This window comes from Podarcis cretensis, assembly GCF_951804945.1.
Source record: "Podarcis cretensis genome assembly, chromosome: 11".
Lineage (NCBI taxonomy): Eukaryota > Metazoa > Chordata > Lepidosauria > Squamata > Lacertidae > Podarcis > Podarcis cretensis.
In genome coordinates this window covers 32,200,379-32,222,616 of record NC_137180.1, presented here as the reverse complement: position 1 = coordinate 32,222,616, position 22,238 = coordinate 32,200,379, and the positions used below count along the sequence as shown (strand labels likewise).

The following is a 22,238-nucleotide window of genomic DNA, read 5'->3' as shown; positions in this document are numbered from 1 at the left end:
AGATGATAGATGATAGATAGATAGATAGATAGATAGATAGATAGATAGATAGATAAGATAGATAGATAGCAAGCAAGCAAGCAGAAACTGTGAGTCACTGAGCTATGAGCATGACCACTGACAATGGATAAGACCTTCTTGATGGTGGCCCCATGGTTGTGGAACTCCTTCCCTATGGAACTTCAGTGCAGGCCTTCAAACACGCCTTGAAGGCTGATTTTTTTCCCCAGTCTGCCTTTCTTTACCAATTTCTTTTTCCTGCTGATTTCTGACGCTTGGTGCTTCCTTATGATTCTGGCAAATCGACACTGAGATACATTCCCACATCTGCAAGGAATGCCTGAGAGATGTCAACAAGAGTATGGAGACGGGTACATCCTGAGGTGGATTTCTTATCAGTCAAAAGAGGTTTCCTGGTGGGGAATGGAAGTGAGATGATAGTAATAACAAGAAAAGGTAGCATAGGAACACCAAATGGAAATAATGTCCATTGTACAGCCTGTACCACTGTTGTAAGTACTTGGTTGTATAATGTGAATTCGTGTTATTTTAAATAGTAGAGAAATTATCTGCCAGTATTCTCTGATAAGGCCAATGGGTGAAATTCTGTGCCACTTGCAGAACAGCTTTTTGATCTAATGGAGCAGGGGAAGCCTGTACCATTTTGCCAGCTGAGGTCAAACAGGAATGTGCCACTGCCTGCCCTCCTCCTGCCATCTGCCCCTCACTTCCACCATCATTGGAATGCCCCAGCTCTTTGTTTGGTGAGAGCTGGAGCATTCCACAAAGTGCTTGGGCGGGGGGGAGAGCTGAGTAGCAACACTTTGAGGAATGCTCAATCTCTCGCCAAACTCAGAAAGTGTTGGAGTACTCCTCAAGGCACTGCTGCTTGTCTTCTCCACCAGGGAAGACTAGGGAACACCCCCCAGTGACAGCGGGACATTCCTCCAGTGGCAGAACTGGTAGGGCAGACAGGGCACTGCCTCTTTTGTTTCTGCTACCTGAGCTGGTGCTTCACTCAGCCTCATCGATGGGCTCCCTCTGCAATGGAGTCATCAGCTAACACTCTCACATTCTTAGGGGAGGCAATTTCCACTGATGCTACCTTCCCACTGCAGCCTCCTGAGCCCCCTGAAAATCTGTTCCAAAGATTGTAGGACCCTGCAGAATAACGTGGAAGGTGACATAGAGGGCAGAACGAGGAACTGAAGAAAATCACCTCTCCTTTTTAGTTAGTGGGTGCCTCCACAGGATCAAAAGCCATTCTGCGAGTGGAGCAGCAACACAACAGTGGCTATTTTTGCAAAGTTAAAACATGCTCTGGGAACACTATTTCAGGAAAATAGGGGAGGGAGGGAGGGAAGCAAGGCATCCTGCCATATCTAGTTTCTGTATACTTGTTTCATATATTTATTTAAATATCACTCAAGTCTTTAATGGCTGCATTTTTCAAGCTATGAATAAACTCAACCAAAGTATTAACAATCCAGTTGACAAGGATTTTGTCAATTGTGCCAGTTTTATCTAAGTAAGAGATTGACCAGCAGTTGTTTCTCTGCCAGTTCTTGATGTAGATAGCAACAACCATAAGAAGCTTAAAACCTCAAGCTTATTTTGTCAATGTGTAAAAGTTGAGCTCAAGAAATATCTTTCCTTCTAATTTAAAAAGGACATGAGATCAGTTCTTGATAGTACATGTGTATTTCCTTTTACAGATTTATTGTGTGAACCCATAACCCATACATAGCATAACTAACTGGGAAATGTCCAATCTGTGAATTAGCCTATTTGATAAACACACTTAAGGGTGCAATTAGTTGCCGTTGATTTTAAATCAACCTCAGTAAAAACCAGTTTCTCATGAATAGTGTCTCATGTATGATCTTTTTTGGACTGACTTTTCTTCCATTGATTACAGGACCCAATGTATTTTTTTTTCTGGGAGGGGGGGTTACAAAACAAGAGGGGCAGAGAACCTTAAAGCTGTGGTTCCAAGTGGGAACCGTGCACTTTCTTGCTCAATGTCGACAGTAGAATAATTGCCACTTAACCATAGTGGAGTAATCACCATCTCTTTATCTAGGGCCAGTAGTACTATAACAGGAACACATAAATTGACATATTGAAAGGAAAACTCTTTTCAAGCAAATCTCCTTAACCAGCACATCCACTGAGGGGAAAAAATTGAATATGCTTAAAATGATGGCCGTGGTACTAAGCTTTAATGACGGCCTTTTCTCTGACCCTAAACTGGGCCTCTGAAGGTGTAGTATTTAATACGGATATCGGGGACAATGTACCTTCTCACAATTAATAGAAAGTGCTGTTTTGTAATTAAAGGGTGAAGTGGGGCATGATGAACATATGGAAAAGGAGACCCTTAATAAGTGATAGAGCCTTCAAAAGAAATTGCTAATTAGTATGCATTTGATGTGTACTATACCAATTTTAAGACTTTGCCTTGAATAAATTGTTATGTTGGGTGTTCGAAGGAGTGGTGAGATTAGCATTTACAAAGGGGGCAATTTTCTGTCTTCTTGACTCTGTTAAATGGAGGAAATAACTTTCAAGACTGAAGCAGTAGTTAACCCATCAATCATTCTCACAGCTGGAAACTGGGGATCCCAAATGCTGAGATGAGTTAATCCACCAGTTAATAACTTCATAGTGGCACCATATGGCGCTGGTCCACTCCACATGAGGGCAGGGACAACTGTTTACAGAGGCACACGGCTTTCTCAGCTACCTGTAGTACAAACAGCTGAATACAGGATCCTTTGTTCCAAAGGATCAATTTACTTTACACAGTAAATTGACTGAACTGATCAGTCCAGAGCACATAATTGTGGGCTAATCCTGTGGAATCATGTCCTCCCCATATGGGGAGGGACAAAAGGATGCTGACAGCGGTCAGGTTTCTTATTCTGTCCCTTAGGCTAGTTCCTCTGGACATGATAGGCATTGAATAAAGCTAGCAGTAAATGTGTTCCTAATCTAAGCTGCTCTAAATGACACGGGTAATAGAAGACCCAGGAAGGCTGTTTTTAAGTGTCTTTAAAATACTGGTATCATTACTAACAAAAGCCAGCCAGAAAGGTCAGTCCTATCTTGTAGATGTTTTGCACATATACCTGAATCTGACTTAAAGGGGTAGGGAGGATGAATTTATCAAGGATATACAAAGCCATTCTCAGGTCTTATAACATTTTGTTATAAATTTAGATTCCCCAGGAGTCACATCAATATACATCACAAAAGAAATCAAATTTATAACGCAGTCAACCATGCATTCGAGTTGAAGTTCTTGAGTCAGATTAAGAGAAAGTACTTAATTTACTGCCATTGAAACTGATCGTCTTAAATCCTAGTCCTTCAGTTTAATTGAGTTGTATGGCTATGGCTGTCCTATTTTGGGTTGAAAACTCCCAAACACTGTGGTATACATTCAGGGTTACAGATAATTCTGCTGTGTGCAATTGTTTGCAAAGTGATAGTCCATCATTCTGCATATGGCGTCTTTTAAAAAAAAAAAATGAAACTCTCACTCCTCTTTTAAACAGGTATTTTATGCAGTAGTTTGTGTTTGCTTTGACTACAAGGAAGCCATGAAACAAACGACAAAATGTGAGACACCCCCCCCCAAAGAGAGACATTTCGCTCAATTTAAATTGTGCTCCCTTGAGACCACTGTACATTTTCACGATGAGCCCTTCTCATTAGAACGACATCTACTGCATTTTTGAATAGAAATTGGCAGCATGCTCCAAACATATCCAGGCAACATATTTACAAAATGTGTAAAACTCCTCAAAAGAGCAACTTTATTTATTTATTTTAACACACCCACAATGGCTTTTACATCTCAATTTCAAAGCTGATTTCCGAAAAAGAATACAATGGAACACTAAATCAGGGTTGTTGTTTAAATGTAGGCAGGATATGTTAAAATGCTATCAAACAGTAGTTGAAGGATGAATGGAAAGGTCTTACCCTGATGTCTAAAACATATCAGATTAAATTCCAGATGAGAAGCCATGAGAAGAGCATTTCACAGTTGGGGAGCCACCACTGAAAAGGGGTGTTCGGGGGTGAATCCAGAGGTTGGCAGAGTTGGGCATTTATTTAGGGCCCCAAGACCAGCAGAGGGGCCCCTGCCCCAATAATGAACTGACTGAACCTGGAACTTTCTGTATGCAAAAGAAATATCCTACCTCTGAGCTATGGCCCCTCCATGATTTATTCCCTACACTGCCCTTCATCAATGTAAGAAGAGCAGTCCTGCATGGTTTTTCAGGAGGGAGTAGCCATGGTAGATGAACCACCAAATCCAAAGTCTTGCTGCAATTGTGGTGGAAGGGTGATGGGATCCCCCTCCCCCGTTTCTCTACTTCTTAATTAATTAACTGATATTTATAGCCCTCCCTTCCTCCAAAGCGCTCAAGGTGGTGTATATGGTTTTCCAGTGGCGTAGCAAGGTCAGGTGGTCCCAGTGCAGAAAATTTCTTGTCACCCCCCCCCCACACACACACATACATTGAAATTATTAAAAGAAGGAAAAATAAGATACTCACAGTTGCAAGTGTTATTTTCTGGTTTATTTACTTAACATTGTGAGCATAAGCACTTAAAACCTTTTTTTCACAATGGGAATTTCTTATGGATGAATTTTTTTACTTAATTTCGCAATTTTGCAGTTTTGGCTTAACGTACAAATACAAACAAACGGCATGCATCATAACGTTTACGTTACTTACCAAACTCAATATCATAGAGAAGAGGATGATCACAATGAATCAATGAATTAAAAAATGTAACAAAAATAAATTCAGCACAGCACTTATAACCTTCAGTATAATAATGCACAACTAACTCAACAGAATGACGTGGGGTGACTGACTGGCATGGCAGAGGATAGGATTGGTTGCGGGTTGAGTGATGATGAGTCACCAGTTGTTTACATCTCGCTCGAGTACAAACCGCAGAGACAGACTTTGGCGAATCGGCAGAAAGAAACACCCCCCTGCCCTTCCTTATCCATATGCTCTCCATTACACAGCGTCAAGTTCAGCCATGTTTCGTTGTGTTTGTTGACTGAACTAAAAAGTTTGAATACATATTATGTTGACTTGTTGAGGTTAATTAATTGTAAGACAAAGTTATTAAACTCGTTTTAAATAATACTATTTTTTCAAAAAAAGTGCCATGAGCCCCCCTTTTTTTAAAAAAACACACATATTTTTGCCATTTTGTCACCCCCCTCCTGGGGCAGCCACACCCACCACACCCTCCTTCCTACGCCACTGCATGGTTCTGCCCAGGGCTTTTTTTTCCAGCCAGAACTCACAGGAACTCAATTCCGGCACATCTCAGGTGGGCACCATTGCCATTCTAAGAAAGAAAGGGAGGTGTTCATTGTGAGTTCTGGCACTTCTTTTTCTAGAAATATAGCACTGGTTCCCCCCCCCTTACCTGTTTTGTTTTCCCCTCACCTGTTTCGTCCTCAGAACAACCCTGTAAGGTAGGTTAGGCTAAGAGAAAGTGACTGGTCACACCCAGTGAGCCTAGTGGGTTATTTGAACCCTGGTCTCCCAGGTCGTAGTCCAGCAGTACATCACACTGGATTTGGGTGATGTGTTCCCCTCTCATTGCTCCTTAATAAGTGCTCCAGACTAAACAGCCCCATCGCCCTGAAGATGACCTCCACATGACCCTTTTTGCCCTCTCCACTACCAGAGCAATGACAACAGGGGAGCAACAGCAATGAACCTCCCCTCTCTGTCTGCTAAGTTCTCATTAACCTTTTGATAATAATAATTCAACCGAATGAAATAAATGTTGTGAAGCGAGCTAAATCTTATCTTTTGAGGGAACAGAGATTTGCCATACTCCTCAATGCTTTTGAGTCACCTGTGTCAGAAAAGGATCCACTGTCAGAATTCCACATGCTACTCCACTCTTAGTCAGGTTCTCAGGAGAGCAGCACACTCATCTTTTTACATATTTTGATAATTTGTGTTAAATTAATGTTGCCTTATGAATGCAAAATACCAAAAAGTTTGTTGAGCCAAACTTTGACCAACTATATTTTCTTTTTGCTTTTTTTAAAAAAAAGTTGAATCTCCTATCAGTATCTTCAAACCACTGAGCACCATCCTCTTAAACCCCATTTATTTAAAAGTTAAATTAAATGCATGTAAATGTGGTTCATCCTTTTAAGCAGCCGCTTAGGAATAAACCCCAACCCAACTCAGTGGTGCTTACTTCTGAGTAGACACATATAAGATTGTGGTGTGGGGCACTTGTGGCTCTGGAGGTTGCAGATCTCTGCAGATCCTACCACTGGCATGACTCTTGTGCACCTCACCGTTGCCAGCCTGGAGCTGGCATAGCAATAATGAATTGCCTCCTTTTCCCACCTGGCTGGAATGAGCTGGAAGAGCTTGAGATACATTGGTGAGCCAGCGACTCCACTCCTTCCCAGATCATATGAGGATTACTCTGTAAGTTTTGTGAATGTCTGATCAGGAGGACCACTTGGGAGCCTTAGATATGGCTAATGGAGCTCTGTGGAGGACCACTTGGATATAAAGATGCAAACTATATTAATCAAATTTTAAGTGACATTTTCCTATGAGATTTCTGAACAAACGGAGTCAATCCTGCCAATTGGGTAGGCTCCATGGAGTTGTCCTGCCTGCCCAGTGCATAGCAACAAGTGACCTGTAAAACGATGACAAATCCTTTGGCTTGTGGCTTTAGACCTTTGACCTCGTTGACATTCGGCTGTATCCAAGGAGCAGTCTGGTGACAGGAATGCAATAAACTGCTTGTAATCTCGTGTTTTCAAAAGAAATTACATCAAAGCCATCTGTTACACCACTAGTCATTAACCGCTGACAACATGTTAGCTAAAACAGGCCCATTATATTTTGAAATGCTCTTTTCTCCCAGCTATTAAAGGCCTTTTTTTTGGCACTCCTTACACACACACACACACACACACACACCACCAGCAAAAGCCATTCCATGTTTCCCATTTAAGTGAGGAGCCTGACACATTTTTGTCTAATATAAGTGGTGTCATATTACTCAGTTTGATGCTGTAAGATTGGTAGAGGCCAACAATTCCCAGCACCTTCAACAAACTACAATTCCCAGGATTCCTTGGGGAAAGTCATGTGCTTTAAATGTATGGTGCGTACGCAGCTTAATTCTAACTTTGGTACCTTGTTGTTGTTTTTCAAAAATAAAAGAAACCTCTGCATTATATCTTGTGAAAGCCAAGCATGACCTCTGTTGCTCCGCAAAGAATTGTTTTGCAAACTGAAAAGTATGTCCTAGGGACCAGTGGTGTAGAAACTGACAGCCTTCATGGTATAGTCATATTTGGCTGAGTCACTTGTGAAGTCCTATGACTAAATGACAGTTTACCAGCATGCAAAGCCATTAGAAAGGAACATTTGGCTGACTGGTGGGTATATTGGGTGACATATTTGATTTCATTTGCTGTTTATTTTACATGCTTAAGCTTATCAATCACTGACTACACACACCAAACACACGGCAGGCCTATTAAACTGAAAATCCGACTTCAGTCTTTCTGCTCTGTATAGCATATAATAAAACATAGCACCATCTTGCTATATGCTATAACGCCTGCCCACCAGCTGTTCAATGCAGAGCACTGCACAGCAGGGAGCATCTGCCCATCTTGCAGACACCGTAGAAAGAAGCAGAGCTGAAGTTGGTATGAATTTTCAACCTGTCTATGAATCAGATGCAAAACACCAGCCTCTAGTTATGCATTTTCCACTTTGACCATCTGAATTCTACTAAAGCCGACAGCTTATTCTATGGTCACTTGACAACCTGCTTATTTAGCATCCTGTTTATTTATTTAATCCTGATTTCATAGCATGAAGTTTGTTTGGATGTTACGTGACATCCACTGTCTCTTGGGCATTCATTCTAATTTGCTTGTGGAGAGTTATAGGACATCATGTCAAGCAATTGTTATCTCACCTTTCCAGTGTATTTTCCTGCCACTTTCCTTACCACAAAAAGTCTGCTTCTTTTGAAATGTGGATCGGTTGTTCAAAAGTGCCAAATCAACTTTAATTGCATGACATGAATTTGCTAGTATGCAAATGAACCCCACTGACACAATATAAACAGTCTGGAAGCAGCCTAGGGTTATAAAGTGCTGTCCCTGAGATCCTGGGATCAGGTTAATTGAAGGATCCTTCCATATAGACCTACCTAGATCTTGAGGCCATCTTCACAGGATCTTCTCCTGGGCCGCCACCAAGGGTTCTTCCAGACATCCTTTTTAAATGCACATTCATGATGATTTGTCCACATGATGCTATCAGGGCAGTCATATACAACCACACTTTCAATACTGTTTGTGTCCGAACACATTTTGAGGTAGTCACACTGATTCATTTCGTGTCAGTGGATATCCAGTAACTTCCTGCTGAAATCATTTATACCACAGATGTTCTGGTTTATTGTTGTCCCACTTTTGTAGCATTATAGCTCCTCCTGACAGCAATAATGCCTTGGAGAAGCATCACAGAACAAAGTAAAGCAGAATAATCCATTACTAACGCACTATTATTGTGGCAACAAATATGTTTGCAGAATATACCCAGACCAGCCTGGAGGGCTACTAAGTGAATATTAAGAATAGGGCCTTTTTGGTGTTAGCACCCCACTTATAGAACGCTTTATCTAAAGAGGCTCACCTGGAGCCATTTTGGTACCAGGTCTTTTATTTTATTTTCTGATGTCTTTTAAGACTTTCAAAGATCTCCTATATCTTTTTAAAATATTGTTATTTAAATCTCCTGTTTTATTGTTTGGTGATTTATTTTAATATTTTATTGATACTGTAAGCCAGTGTCAGGCTTCGGGGACTCGCCTCCCCCGCCCCTTTGGACGTAGATAAGCAGGACAAAGCGAAAAGAGTCACTTACCATTTAAAGAATCTTTAATGATCACAGCAAAAGAACAAGGTAGCCATTCTCGGAACGACGGTGTTCCCAATTAAGGTTTTCCCCCACTTCCCCCCAATCACTTTGCATCTTGCAACCTGATCTCGCAACCACTGTGCATTTTGTGTAGCCACCTTATCTGCTCTACGTGACCTTGGACTGATAAGGGGAACACTTTCTAGCGAGAGTGAGTCTGTTCACTATCTTCCAGTTCTTCTTCACTTTGCTGTTCACCCTTCAGTTCACCCCAACTTTGGTCTTCAGAACTATGCCCCTCTGCAAACAACTGTTCCAAATCTATACTGCTCCACTGCTCCTGGGCAGCTTCAGGATCCTGGTCAGGAGCAGGGGGTGGGGATGGGGAGACTCCCACCATTCCTCATCAGAGCAGTACTCCTCAGCCTGGCCGCTGACAGCCAACCAGCAATTACTGGGCAGCATATAGGTGTGGTAAACAAATCCAAGGTTGCACGGTTTGACCAAAATTGTTTCCTCCTTAGGTTCTCAAACAGAAAGTGGGAAATCTCTGGGTGAGGGGTCAGAATCAGTGGCGGAAGATTATTTTTTGATTAGCTTGAAAGGTGTTGTCATTCACTCTTCCCACAATCATGTTCAGAAAGCTCCATCCTGAGCCACCAGGAGCAGTCAGGCTCTCCCACAGATGATAGTGGCTGTTCATCAATCATTTTGTTTGCTTATTCACATGCTGCTAGCATTAGTATGGACAAGCAACATATTTTGCACCATTTAATTGGAGCAACATCTGAATTCCCCACCCACCCTCCAAGTTGCTCTTAGTTTTTGGATTATCTTCCATAGCTTTCACAGATGTCTTCGGTATGAAAATAAACTTGATTTGCTTGCCATAAACACTTATTCCTGATTGATAAAAGATTAGTAGGTGGCACAAAAACCTGTTTTGTTGCATTTGCCTAACAAAGGGAAGAAAGCAAAATTTTAGATACAGTTTTGTCAGGAATGTGAATGCCAGTTGCATAGAACTCACCTAATGTTTTGACAGCTCTATGAAGACTCTCACAATGTCTCCGTTATGGTAATATCTCCCATTAATTAATAGCTATGCTCTCCTCACAGCTTTGATAGATCCATGGGAGTTGTTAACACAACACACAGATTCACAGTTGCCCAGGTACATGTTGCCTGTCTCTGTGTATGTAGTTCTTAGTTATGAAATGTTGCCTAAAGAAGACAAGAAATTAATGCGGAATGCTGGAAAGAAATGGAATATGATTAAAGTTTTTGCAGAGAAAAGAGGGTATATATATCGCATTGCTATTTCTTTTCCCCAACCTGGTTAGAAATGTTGCATGTGCAGCCTCACTGCAATGGAGACAGACACTCTGGGTGGTATCCAGTTACCACCCTTCTGCTGACAAAAGGCATACATCAGCAGAACAGGGAGGAAAGTAATTCTGGGTGATTCCCTTCCCCACAAAGCCCCCCACACCCCAGATCTCCTCTGGAATGCAAGGCGGGGGGATGCAAGGTGAAGAGCAATTGTCTTTTCTACCATCCCATTCCACTGATGGAGACTGCCCTTCAGCAGAAGGATGACAATCAGATACCACCACCCACTTATGAACAGGAAGCTTCCCAGTTTACCAAAATATATAGAAAAGTCCAGGCAGGTGCACAAGCTCCATGTGTGCATTGTGGGCTATGCACCCACAGGGAATTATGGTGGCAGAACATGTTAGCTCAGTTGGTGGAGCATGGGACTCTTAATCTCAGAGTTGTGGGTTTGAGCTCCGCATTGGGCAATAGGTTCCTGCATTACCGGGATGTGTGTGTGGATTAGAGTACCCTTGTGATCCTGTCCAACTCTACAGTTCTATGATTCTATGTACATATTCATGTGGTACTAGTACTGTCTCTTGTTCAGTACTTTCTTGCTTTTTGTACTGTTTCCACAAGGAAACAAGTCACTAAGTCATTGGTGTGAGTCTAGAATTGCACACGGACTTATGCACTCCTGTTATAACCAATGACAGACACCCCAGATTAGTAGTTATTTCTTCTCCAAAGGAAACTGGCCTTACAGAAGCTGCCTTCAGCTTTCCAATATTTGCAGGCCAGAGTTTGTTGCAGTCTTCACCTGAGGTGGGGCAGGATGGGGGTTTTCAATAAATTTCTCTTAAAAATCAACATGAATTGGATCTGCTGACAGGAGGGGGTGGGAATCAGTGAGATTCCAACTTGCCTAAGAGAAGCAGTGGACTGCATGGGGGAGATAGGCATCAAATTTAAATTCAGCAAAGAAAGATTAGTAGGAAGTTTACTCTGTACCAAAGGGCCTGGGAGTAAATGGAAGTGACTGCCTTTATTGCAATTTAAAGAAAATCTGGTTAAAGAGACAACACTCCAAAGACAAAGCTTTGCATTTAGACTCCTTGTTCATCTCTTTTTAAAAACACCGACTGACAAATTATGTCAGCACAATCCGTTCCCAGTGCTTTTTTGTCATCCGAGGGAAAAGGTCAGTCACCTTTGACATGGCGTGGAGCAGCTGAGTGAATGACACGACGAGAAAGAGAGAGAAGAGAGGCGGAGCAGAGCACAACCTAAAAAGAAAAGGAAAGGGGGGACAGAATCCAGTTTCACAACTATATGGACTCCAAGTGCAAGATGCTGTTCAAAGGTCCCTCCAAGGAGTTTCAACAATTGTCTGTCCCTTGTCCAGACTCTGTGTGGCCCTTCTATGGAAATGATCACACTGTCTGCCGGTCTTACACTCTCCTAAAAAGAACACCTCTTTTCAAAAGGGCATTTTGAAATTATCTGATATAATTTTAGGAGCTTTCAACAGCGCCATCTGCTTTAATGCCTTCTGCCTTAGACTTGCTTAGGTAGCAAGACCGTTGTCCCATGCAGTGATGACAGTAACCGAAAATAGTGCTTCAAATAATGAGAGATTTGTCCACATACACGCAACATGAAACCCTAGAAGCAGGTTGTTGTTGGCATCCGTCCATCTCAGGAGACAATGGAGGAGTATGCCTTTTGGGATGAAGTCAAACTATTGGAAGTTTGTAGCATCTGCTGTCGCTGTGGAAACCGATGAGGAAAAGACATGTTTTGTTGCAGCTCAGGTAGATAAAACAATCCATGCTGCAGATGCACCATGGCATTTCTTCTCTCTGCGCTCCCTTCCTTCTCTCGTCACTGCTGTGGGTACACAACCTGACTCTCTGTCTCCAAGCACAGTGGTTGTCTGGAAGGGATCCCCACAGGGCAAGGCTGATGTTCAATAGCATTTAATACTCAAAAACAGAGGTGGGGAGGTTGAACAGAAAGCAGCTAGGAGGAAGAGAAGGAGCCCCACTTGGGCTCACTCTAGAAACTCAGACCAATTACTTGGATAGGCCACAAGAAAGCAAAACCAGCCAAAGGCACACCTAGAGATTGGTGAAACTGGTCTCCACCGGGAGCACAAAAATCACCGCAGAAATCTGCCTCCACTTATCTGTGAAAGCTCTGAGTTTAGACAAGAGCTGCGAGAAGACTGGTGGGAGAAATGGCAAGGTGGTATGAATGTAGACCGCTGGAGACTATGGAGTATATATTGTATATTTGTGTGGCTTCCCAAACCAGAGTGTGCTGGATGCAGAGTAAACAGGCATGGGTACAAGCCTATGGTATATATTTTTTACATGTTAAGAGGTGGTATTCTACTTCCTGAAGGGAACCCACAGGCAATTAGAGTTTATCCTGTGATGGTACTTTCCAGCTCACACTCTATGAGGATATAAGGATATTCATGATGCAAAATTGATATAAGGGAGCAGGGAGACCCATACCTTCATGTTGACTTTACAATGTCAGAAAATAATGGTGTGGAAATGTGATATACACCAATCACTATTTTCTGCACATTTTTACCTCTCCATATATAAAAAGTATGTGGGGAGGACCCTATGTGTGTCTCAAATATTGGTGAATCAGCTTAAAACAGCTGTCCTAATTAATGTACCCGGTAAAACTGTTTTTTAGAGCACAATCAGGACCAGCATAGCGGAATCATATTGAGTTGTATTCACTCTAAGTCCTTTTCAGAGTAGATCCATTGAAATCAATAGAAATGAGTTAGGGTTGTTCATTTTAATGGATTTACTCTGAGTAAAACTGGGTTGAGTACAACCCATTCATTCACTGAGGAACCAGGGATAGGTAAAATTTAAGTCCCAGTTTCTGCAGAGCTCAGCATGACAAAATATTGATAATGTTACCATTAAACACACATACACAAACACCCCTTGGTATTATGGAACTGGAAATGATACATTTTCTTAATATGAATACATATTTCATTAGCGTCATAGTTCATATGTCCTAGTTAATAATGACCACACAGACAAGTGAAAGTTCACTTCACAAATTCTAGTAACAGGATTAAGTCTTAATCCAAAGACATTGTTGCAGGTGACCATACTGTATACATAATTAATACATGTAAATCTTGGGCAAATTAATGCACATAATTAGTGACGCATATGCAGAAACAGCTGGCAAGATGGGATGGGAACTAACATTGGTTCCTTATAGCATAAGCACTGAATACATCATGTGACAATGATTATTGGGGAGGTCATTCAGAATTTACATGGGGGGGAATGTAGTCACGTTTTCTACATTGTCTTAGTATCAATCAAAAGCTTTCTTTATGGACTACTTTAAGGTTGCAATCATATACACGTTCATCTGGCAGTAAATTTCATTGAGCTCAAAGGTACTTACTTCTGAGTAAACATGATGAAACAAGAGATGTGAAATAGTGATGCCAGAACTTCCTGATTCATGAAAAGATGAGTCTTTGGACTGCCAGATTTGGACTGTCTCCATTTCGGGTAACCTGAAAAGGACTTCCATCAAACATAAGAATTGAAAAGAGGGTGTTTACACATGAGTGCTTATCGTGCTTTTTTCCACTGTTTGCAAAGGGTGAATCTGAAAATATGCCAAAGCTGCAATCCAATGTAGTTTGGGGCTCTTGAGTCCAAACCCATGGTTTTAGGGGTGCCAAACAGCATGGGATTAAGCTGTAAAATCACTTGGGAGCAAGCTTCTTTGTATGCCATGTATTGCATGCAGAAAAAGGTTGAACTGCAGTGTTTCTAAATCCTCATCTTCATGAAGAATGGGTTGAAGTTCCCTTGGTTTGATTCGAAATAGTTTGGCCAAGGTGGATGAGTGGCATGTCCTCTTGCATGTAGACATTTGAAAATACCGGCAACTTCACATCAGCCTTTTCTGGTGCTTGCTGTGCTGGGAGTGGACATAATAATTTTATGTGATTATTTTACACAACATAAAAGCCACTTCTGGGAATCTAGTGGAATCTAGAGGGAAAAAATGTGCTAATTTCCTTGATAATTATTTCCAGGGGGGGGGGGAATCCATTTGCCACCTTGTTAACTTTGAAAATTGCAGGAGTTTTGTGTCATAATTTCACGTGACAAATTTGGGGTGGTATCTTGACATGCAATTCTTTTTAAAATTTAGTACAGCATGGAGGTGTAGCTATCAAAATACCTCAGTTCCATAATGCCACAATGTAAAAGGAACATTTGAAATTGGGACAGAAGTGCTAGCATTATAACCAGGAAAACTAATGCAACAGCCCCGATGTCAGATTGCAGCCATGGTGATGCAGACAAATATTCACACAATCGTAGGTAGATAAATGTCAGTTTTGCTCCTGGCAATTGTATCACTGGCTGGATCTTCCCTGGCTGCCACATCATCATAGCTCAGTGGTACACCATATGCTTACATGCAAATGCCCCAGGGTTCAATCTCTTGCATCTTCAAGGTAGGCATCTCAAGAAAGACTCCTGTCTCAAGCCCTGGATGTAGGGAACCTCCACAGGTTGTTTGACTGCGGCACTGATCATCCTTGACCACTATCCATGGAGGCTGGTGCTGATGAGAGTTGAAGACTCATCTGCAGGGCCCCAAGCTCCCCACCCCTGATGTAGACAATTCTTAGCTAGACAGGCAACTTCCTGTTTGTAGAATCCTGCTTGGTTCTTGAGCACAGAAAATCTCATTTGGGGCTTCCACTCTCCAACTGCACAGCATCACTACCGTTATACATCACAACTGAAGCACAGCAAAGGCATTTCCAGCCCAGTAGTCTCTCTCTCTCTCTCTCTCTCTCTCTCTCTCTCTCTCTGTGTGTGTGTGTGTGTGTGTGTGTGTGTGTGTGTGTGTATAAAATTAAAAATCCTTTTGGCAACAAAGGCCTCCTTCCCAGCTGACCACAAATATCAAAAGTCTCTCTGCTGGCAAGCTGAGCAGTGTTATAGTGGGAAGAAGCACAGTAACAGATTTGACATCTAAAGGCTAGGTTGCAGTCTGTGTGCCAAAATCAATATGTGCTTCTGAGCCAAGACTGAAAAGCCTTGGTAACAAGAGGTGTTGGAGCCCCGATGGTCTGTTTTCCTTAACCTCGGAATTATGCTCCAGGCTGGTGACATTTCTCTTCAGGAATCAGATCCATGCCTCCAAGACAGATGGTAAGGGTCTAGTGACTATTAATAATGTTAATGAAAAATGCTGTCTGCTTCCCCCCTGTAATTAGAACAGATATTCACTTAGCCCTAACAGCTGACAGAGCTGGCTTCAGGATGAGGCTTTTTAGTGATCAGGAAGCTCTTTGGTGAAGCTCTTGATAGACCTTTTTAGTAATCCCCCAAAGGAAAAAACAGTGCCAATGTTGTTTCTTGTTTCCCAAGTCAGCTCCACAGTGCAAATCGAAACAATGCTATTCTGCCATAATTCATAACTGCGCAACACACCATAGAAAGCGCGTCAAGGGTTGAGTCCCAAGTGGTGATTCCAGCAACCATTTCACATGGTTAAAACTGAGTTAAGCAATTTCATTCAAAAGGTCAGGCATCATATACACATATGTGCAGGGAACAGAGAAGGTTGCTTTACAATTTGTTGTCTGTTTGCTTCAGTCCTTCCTGTATCAGTAACTTCAAGGTAATTCACAAGGAGTGAATAGGCTTGCCATACGTCAGGAAAATTCCTGACATGTCCTGGTTTTCAGGTGTAAAGATGGTGTCGGGGGGGAATTTTGCCGAACCAGAAAAATGTCAGGGGAAACCCAGCTGCATGGCAATGTGAAAGAAAAAGCAGCTGAAATAGCTCAAAAAGCTTTAAATCGCTCAACAATTTTGGTGGGTTTCTTAAAAAAAGTTCAACAATTTTGGGGTCTTCTTTAAAAAAAGCTCAACTTTGTGGGTGTCAGGAATGTTACTTTTTGAAATACGGCAACACCAGGATTGAGTATTGAGGAGGGAGTACATTCCATCTTCCTCTAGCTTAACTGGGATAACAATGCAATCCCTATGCATAATGACACAAAAGCAGGCCGATTCACTACGACTTGATTTCACTAGAACTCCCAGGGAGTTGTGTAGAAGATTACAAGCAGCCTACACTCCTATACACGCTTATCTAGGACTGTGAATAACATCTGCAGAACTCAGTAGGACTCACTTGTAACCAGACATGCATAGGATTGTGATACTAGTATTAAAATGTGTTTTAAAAAAATCACTTTTCATGAACCCCTCCCCCCAGCATTTATTTATTAGATTTTGAAATGGGAATCTCCTCGTTTAATTAATTTAGTTTTTAATTTAGTTTAATAGTCATTATGCATGTTGAAATAGACTGTACCCTCTATTTTAAAGACTTGATACACTAATTCACCAGTGACTGACCTGCATATGCCCCTGGGACCCCCACTCAAAAAAGTTGTCCTTGGAAAAAATACTATTCCAGTGGCTCTCCCACTGTGACTCATTACAAAATATCTAGAGGTCCAGGGTATGGTCTGAAACCACTTGAAGCCACTAACTTTCTGAAGCCAAGCAGATTTGGGTCTTCTCTGGGCCTGGGTGGAGGGGCTCCATGGGAATGTCACCTTGGGTTCCAAGATGGTAGGGTATAAATGGATGTGTGTGTGAGAGAGAGAATGAATGTATGAATATTGGAATGGTATCTTAATATTCCCATATAATATTCTTCCAAATTTTTTTTAAAAAAACAAACCCTCCAAAGTTTATTGTAGGCACCAACTCCGCCCCCCCCCCCTCTCTCTTGTGTGTGTGTTCATGTGTGTTCAGAAGCCACACTTTGATTCAGGGCTGATCCCACACTTTGACTTCATGTTCATCTGGTCAAATGTTATGTGTGGACATTACAATCCTGGATATGACCAGCAACAATTAACTTGATGCACATTCCTCAGACAAGTCTATGATTGGGCTTCCTTTAAGACTGGTCCTGGTGCAGAATGCTGCAGCAACTTTGCAGGATGGGGTATCCTTTTGACAATATGTAACACCACTGATGAAAAAACTGCACTAGGTTCCAATATGATACAGGCTCAAGTTTGGCATATAAAACCCTGAACAACTTGAGACTAAGTTATCTTTGGGACTGTCTTACTTTATATACCTCTGCCTGGTCACACACTCATGAGGTTTACCTTATGTCAACAAAAAGAGGGGGCTTTTAGGGTTGTGGTCCAAGCCCTTTGGAATGTGCTCCCTGTAACTATCAGGCTGGTGTCTACAGTACTGGAATATAGGCACCTACTTAAAACACATTTGTTCATCCAGGCTTTCCCTGGTGGGTGAGCCTGTTAAATTCATTACTAATCATTATTAATCTGATTAATTGCTTTGTTTATTGCCATTGATATTTATTGATGTAACTTTTATGCTGTTCATACCTTGGGTTTTTTTAAAAAAAAATTGGCAGTGTATAAATATTTTAAAATAAATAAATTCTCCCAGGCATATATTGTGATTGCTTGGGTCACTTGTTTACATGCAGTTGTTTATGTGAATGTATGGGATGGTTAGCACTGCTCAGTCCTATACACACTCAGCTATTTGAAAGTCTCTCTAAATGTAACAGGGCTTATTTCTGAGCAAACAGTTCATCTGCTTTCAGAAGTGTAAAAAGAGACATAGCAGAAACCCAATATTTGCAATGATGCTCAAGCTCCCCATATTTGGAAACAATATTCTCCTGGCTTGAGCTGCAATTGTTCTCTCAGTCTTGCATTACTCTATAAAAGTGGGTTATTAAATAGATTAATTTCTTCTTCTATCACCAGGACTTATCCCAGCTGCAGTCATCATTTTAATGAACTATGACAGTAGAGATAAACTAAAGATGAGGTTAAACTGTTTTTCTTTTCTTTTAAAATAAAGGTTTTTTTGTTTAGTTTTCTTTCCTTAAGAAAGCCCAATAGAACAATAAATTGAATCCTAGCTTGATGCTCAAAATAAAACTATATCTTGAACAGATAAGAATGAGTAAATAGTGCAGATTTGGCAAATGAAGTCAGTGCAACTAGCCTTAGATGGAAAGTGGCCTGTCAGCTCTGGCCAGACTCATTGCAATTGTCAGAAACAAATGCACCTCCAAGCCTATCAGATACATCAGTTTCTTGCAGTTTACGAAGATCTTTTGGATTTGGAGGGGATTATCAGATCCCACGCCAAATAGGTCAAGCGGTACCCTTGGGGCTAGGCTACAGAAACTGTTCGTAGCATGCCTTGAAGCACACTGCTTCCTCCACATCCCTCAAAATATATATCCAACATGCCAAAATGTGTTTTCTTGTTTGTTCGTCTGCTTCAGCATAATACTGTTGGATGGAAGAGAGTGGCCACAGGAGGCATTCTTCTCTCTCTCTCTCTCTCTCTCTCTCTCTCTCTCTCTCTCTCTCCTCTCCAGGGATCAGGGAGAAATGTTTCATCAAAGAAGGAGATGGGTGTGCTGATTGGAGTGGAGTGGAAAATGGTGCGGGTGAGTATAAATACTCAGTATCTAAGAAGATCAGTAAGGGAATTATGCCGAAGTGGAGTCTCCCAAAGTGCTAGGTAATTGCACATGCAGTGCTTGCAGCAAAGCAGTTAGTGTAGATTTAGAAGATCTCATAGTTTAATATTTTAAAAAATTGTTTAAAACATTTATGTTCTTCTTCTGCGTAGTTGTGAGCCCCATCTTGAATCAAGCTGCAAATAGATGTGCGGTCCCCTCCCCATGAAACACTGTTTCCTGATGGCTGTAAAAGTAACAATACTTCCCCACTTAATAACTACTTGATCTCGAGATCTCAGAAGCACTTTGCAAGCATAGGGATGAAGCAGGGCTCACAATACTGCTGTGTTGTAGAATATGTCCCATTGTTGATCTTATTTATTTTATCCATCAATGTACTGTAACAGCCAGGGTCCAATCTAGCCTAAGTAACACTTAGGTCCTATTGAACTCAATGGGGAAAGATAGGCATGGCTAACTTAAGTCCTGTGATTTTCAGGGCAACTCATTTTATCTCTGGATCCATCCTCAAGGAGCACACACATTCCACACAGTTCAGGATGCCCTTTAGATATCCCTGTTGGTGTAATGTGAGCAATGGGTTAAATTACACAGTGCTTGGTCTCATGTCTTGAGGAGCACATCACCCACACCTGGATGTTCAGAGATAAGAGAGCAGGTGCACTGGGTTACCATAGCAACAGATCAGAGGTTGAGCGTATGACTTGCTGAATCATTCACCCTCCCATTTGTTCAGGAATGTGGGTAGTATGATCATCTCTGGAGCATTGCTTTCATTTCATTTAAGTCCTGTTGCAAATCCTGATGCTGTACTGTTTACCGTCTGACTCTGAAACTGTGAGAGTCAGGGGATGAGGCTGTTTTTTACACAGCAGTTTTAGCTAGCTAGGGAGTCAGTGTGGTGTAGTGGTTAAGAGCGGTAGATTTGTAATCTGGGGAACCGGGTTCATGTCTCCACTCCTCCTCATGCAGCTGCTGGGTGACCTTGGGCTAGTCACACTTCTTTGAAGTCTCTCAGCCCCACTCACCTCACAGAGTGTTTGTTGTGGGGGAGGAAGGAAAAGGTGAATGTTAGCCACTTTGAGACTCCTTCGGGTAGTGATAAAGCGGGATATCAAATCCAAACTCTTCTTCTTCTTCTAGGCATGGTGATAGTGTTAGTGAATTTGTACATGTGGGTTAAAGCCTCAGCGCCTAGGACTTGCCGATCGAAAGGTCGGCGGTTCGAATCCCTGCGGCGGGGTGTGCTCCCGCTGCTCGGTCCCAGCGCCTGCCAACCTAGCAGTTCGAAAGCACCTCCGAGTGCAAGTAGATAAATAGGGACCGCTTACCAGCGGGAAGGTAAACGGCGTTTCCGTGTGCGGCTCTGGCTCGCCAGAGCAGCGATGTCACGCTGGCCACGTGACCCGGAAGTGTCTCCGGACAGCGCTGGCCCCTGGCCTCTTAAGTGAGATGGGCGCACAACCCCAGAGTCTGTCAAGACTGGCCCATACGGGCAGGGGTACCTTTACCTTTACTATCTTTACTTCAAGGACCAGAAGAAGGGCAACCAAAATGGTCAAAGGCCTGGAAGCGATGCCTTATGAAGAACGGCTAAGGGAGCTGGGCATGTTTAGCCTGGAGAAGAGGAGGTTAAGGGGTGATATGATAGCCATGTTCAAATATATAAAAGGATGTCACATAGAGGAGGGAGAAAGGTTGTTTTCTGCTGCTCCAGAGAAGCGGACACGGAGCAATAGTTCCAAACTACAAGAAAAAAGATTCCACCTAAACATTAGGAAGAACTTCCTGACAGTAAGAGCTGTTCGACAGTGGAATTTGCTGCCAAGGAGTGTGGTGGAGTCTCCTTCTTTGGAGGTCTTTAAGCAGAGGCTTGACAACCATATGTCAGGAGTGCTCTGATGGTGTTTTCTGCTTGGCAGGGGGTTGGACTCGATGGCCCTTGTGGTCTCTTCCAACTCTATGATTCTATGATTCTATGAATGAGAGAGAGAGAGAGAGAGAGAGAGAGAGAGAGAGAGTAGATAGTAGTGTTTAGCTGTGTCTTGTGACTGGATACAATAAGCACTTTGTTACTTTGCACAGTGTGGCAGAGGAGTTTTCCCCTTAACCTGGAAGAAGCTATTTCTGCTGGGAGCAGGAAATCTCTGAAGACTTTGCTGAAGACTTTACAGGTTGAGGTGTGGTGAGCTACCAACTGACTTCTGCAAGTCACCAACAATCCCTCTAACTACTTAATAACATAAGATGAGCCTGCTCAATCAGGCCAATGACCCATCTACTACAGCATCCTGTGGCCATCCAGATGTCCAGGGGAATCTCTCAAGCAAGATCCAGATACAACAGCACTATGCCCTCCTGTGGTTTCCAGCATCTGATAGTCAGAAGCATTGCTGCCTGAATGACCACTGGGAGGAGCGCAGAGAGAAGAAACACCTGTAGCAGCAAAATGGCTTCATCTGCCCCACTTGCAATGAAACATGTCTCTCCTTTATTAGTCTCTACAGCCACAGCAGGTGCTGTAACTCTCCAATGGTTTGACTTTACTCCCTCCCCCCCCCCCCGGAAGCACACTCTTCCATTGTCTCCCAATGCAGAAAAGACTTAACACATTGTATTGATGTGTGTCAGTTTTGAGATCTCCATTTGCAGTATTTTCTGCACTCTAACAAGGCCTTTGAGTCACCAAAGGCTGCTTCGTTTCCCTGCCTTATTTAACAATGCCGATAAAATCCCATTTTATGTTTTGCTACATTTTCCTTTTTGTCTTATTTTATGCTTGACTGGGCCTACAGGTAAGTAACTTACTATGCAAGTGAGTAATGAGCACTCACTTGCTTAACAAGAAAGCTCTCTACTCAAACATCAAAGGTTCAAGGTAGTCATATGGTGACCGATATTTGAGCTACAGAAGAATCTGAAGAAATTGAGCACATTTTCTTGCCCTTTGGAAATGATGCCAACCCTTCAAGCATCATGGTGAGACTTGGGGATTTACCCAGAATAAGGCAGAAGGACCTTGCACAAGCAGAACTTTGGCTCCCTGACCCCCTAGACATAATCGCTCAAAAGGCAGTAGAAAAATGTACGGAAATTAAGCACTGCTGAATCACACATCTTAGGACCCAAAATAGCTCTACGGTATACCAGCACTTTCCAGCCATTTCAGATACCATCAGCTCAATTCTCCAGTGTAAATGCAGCCTGGTAAAGAGATGTGTAATAATCATTTTATATCAGTGTTGCCTAAGGCAAAAGAATCAGAGGCTTTTAAAAAGGAGATCCCCCTTTCCTCTTTAATAATTAAATTTCTAAAAGCAATAAAAACTTTTCTACATCAGATAAGGA

At 42.2% G+C, this 22,238-nt stretch overlaps 1 long non-coding RNA gene across 1 annotated transcript in view; it reads left to right on the top strand.

Annotated features, from left to right (window-relative positions):
* The window catches only part of LOC307226899, a 139,961-nt gene extending 122,197 nt beyond the window's left edge, over positions 1–17,764 (top strand). The window contains exon 6 of the long non-coding RNA XR_013843671.1: positions 17,156–17,764. This is a non-coding gene — a long non-coding RNA (uncharacterized lncRNA). The remainder of the gene's footprint in view (positions 1–17,155) is intronic.
* The last annotated feature ends 4,474 nt before the right edge of the window (positions 17,765–22,238 follow it).